Below are 3,179 nucleotides of genomic sequence, written 5' to 3' on the forward strand. Positions count from 1 at the left end.
AGCATTTATGAATTGTGACACGAGGAGACACAGACTATTTTCTTATTCAACACAGCTCATACATCAGATCCCTTGCCAAATACATGCTGCAGGCCAATGCCTCGGCATCAGACCAGAGAGCACCCTGGATTCCTCTCTTCTTCTCTCTTTCCCTTAGAATCATGGAATCATGGAATTGCTCAGGTTGGAAAAGACTTTAAAGATCCTCGAGTCCAACCCCAACCCAACCATCCTACCCTAACTAACAGCCCTCCGCTCAATCCCGGCCCTGAGCACCACATCCAAAGGGTTGTTAAACACATCAGGGATGGTGATTCACTGGCTGAACCTCAGACAGAACGGAACCCCACAGTCATCCAGCTTATAGGTTTTTGTAACTAACTGTTGCACTGATCTCAATCATATCTAGCCCACGTGTAAAGCGTTGATTTCGAAGCTGTCTCTCTCTTATCTATTCACGTTCATGAATTATCTTAAGGCTTGGTCAAGACCAGCACTGTAGCTGGATCTCAAAGCACAAGCTGACTGACTGCATTAATTGATCTGCACGGCAGACCATGAGGTGGCTATAAATAGAAGAAAAATTATTCCTTAGATTATCCCGTCCCCTCTTTCTGTTCTTAATTCAAACTTAACCAAATCAATCTTTAGGGCAGAACGGATTTGCCTCTCCTTGGCCTGATCTTCTTCCAAAGATTTTCAAGGCTTTGGGGGCAGGTGGGCTCTTTCATTGGACCGTATACGTGGAAAACACAGATATTTATGAAGTTATGAACTTTGAAACTGGAACCCCGCCTCCCTTTTCCAGCTGTTTCATTCAAAGATACCCTCCCTCCAAGCCATGCTTCTTTCATGTCTTTAGCTCATCCTGGCTACCACTCAAAGACTTTAGTCTGTCTTAGAAACAGCAATGCTATGGAAGTCCAGGCAAAAAGCATCCTTCAATCTACCAGCAGTCATTTGAGTTGGAAGAGACCCTTGGAGGTCATCCAGTCCAATTCCCTGCAATGCACAGGGACAGCCACAGCTCCATCAGAGCCCCATCCCCTGACCTTGGACGTCTGCAGGGATGGGGCACCCGCCGTCTCTCTGGGCAAAGTTTGCAAGTCCCATTTGTGAGCGCTGAGATATTCCTGTTGTATCCACCAACTGCACTTGAGCTGCTTCTGTTTCCTTCAGGAACACCAGTCCAGCACCACTATACCGTTGGCGTCAAGGACCAACTGGCTCCTTGGACTCTGCTGAGAACTGCCCTTGACACAGAAGTAAATTTGCTTTAGGAATCTGGCTTTGCAGGATGTTAACCTTACAGAGAGAGATGTCTGATCTGCTGTAGCCAAAATATTCCACAGCCATCATGAGCAAAACCAGAGAGAGTTAAGGATCAGCCTCTGCCCACCCATCCAACCATATAGGGATCAGAAGGCCGAGAACAGCTTTGCAGTGGCTGCCACTGCCCACAGCTGGAAGCAGTTTGCTCACAGAGGCTGAGCACAGCTCCCAAACCCTGGGGTTCCACCCCAGGATGCTGCAGGGGAGCCAGGGAAAGCAGGGAAAGGGAGGGAGTAATGAGGCTGTAATGAGGCACACACTTGTATAGGTGTGAAGGAATGACCTGACATGTGAGATGTGTGCCAACAGCGCTTCTAAAAGTGCATCCTGATGCTTTTCTGCTCGTGTCACACCTTCTGTCTGGCATCACTATTCCCCCAGAGCTGATGGGACTCTGGTGACATATCGGTCTGTGGTTGTCTCTGGCTCAAGTTCCTCATTGGAGCATCTGATCTGTAGAGTCCAAGAGGGATACTAAGCACAAATAGACTCATCCTGAGAGCTCTCTGCTGGGCTGCAATGCCTGCACCTGGACCTGCCCAGAGAAGCAAGGCACTCAGCTCATCCTCATCCTTCCATGTCTTGAAGCTCAGTAAATGAGGTAACACTCTCCTACAGAAGAGAGGAAGTGGGATGGGGATGACCTGTGCAATTTGTGGTGAGCCCATCACCTGCCAAGGAGCCTCCTTGGGCCAAGATCATAGAATCATTGAACCATAGAATGGCCTGTGTCACAAAGGCCCACAGTGCTCATCCAGCTCCAACCCCTGCTGTGTGCAGGGTCACCAACCAGCAGCCCAGGCTGCCCAGAGCCACATCCAGCCTGGCCTTGAATGCCTGCAGGGATGGGGCATCCACAGCCTCCTTGGGCAACCTGTTCCAGTGCGTCACCACCCTGTCCATCTGTACCCACCGAACAGCTTCAGAGGTGCAACCCATCTCCTCATGCTCTTTTTGCTGGCAAAACCAGGGCAGCAGCCTCAGAAGTGGTAGAGGTGATGCAAGACACTGTCTGCCCTCGCTGCGTAAACACTGCAGAGGTACTAAAGATAGCATCGGATCATTTCCCCAAGTTACATCTTTTCTTCTACACTGAGGAGGCTAGAAAATGGCAAACAGGACTCAGGATTTGGCTCCACAGTATTCACTGTTGTCATGACTCACGAGTTATTTTTGTCTTTTTCATAACAGAACAAATGGCCGTGGTAATTAATCTCTGTCTGTTTTGACAATGGTCTGGCCAAAGCACATCGTGCTCTTGCAGACAGAGTAAGGAGAGAAGTGCAACAGCGCCATGTGTGCATGGCTGTATTTTTAATCTTTTATGTTTCCTATATTGCATGTCTGTAAGATATGCTTATGTATTTATACGCTGTACTTAAAACATTAAGTAAAGCAAAAAGAAGCAACAAATGCAATTACTCAGGTTAGCTGCTCAGATCTCTGTTCTGAAGCTCAGTCACATTTAGAATCATAGAATTATGGAATCCTTTGAGTTGGAAGGGATGTCTGAAGGCCACCAGTCCAACTCCCTGCAATCCACAGGGACACCACAGCTAGATCAGGTTGCCCAGGGCTGATCCAGCCATGCCTTGTAAGCAGGAGAAACAACCAGGAAGTCTGTGGGCATGAGATCCCCATGAAACCTCTCCAAGGTTGTGAGTTTGCCCTGCACACAGCTTGCAGATGTCCATCGCTCCCCATGTGGTAACAACCATCCCCCACATTCTGGCAACTTGTGTTTGTCACCCAACGTGCCTAAAGGGAAATACTGATGGACAGTACTGCAGATGTGCTGATAAAAACTCATCCACAAGCTCCAAGGAGCACATACGTGAAAGTTCAAG

The sequence above is a fragment of the Coturnix japonica genome, chromosome 3 (assembly GCF_054131305.1).
Source record: "Coturnix japonica strain WE chromosome 3, WE-NBRP24, whole genome shotgun sequence".
In the NCBI taxonomy this organism is placed as follows: Eukaryota; Metazoa; Chordata; class Aves; order Galliformes; family Phasianidae; genus Coturnix; species Coturnix japonica.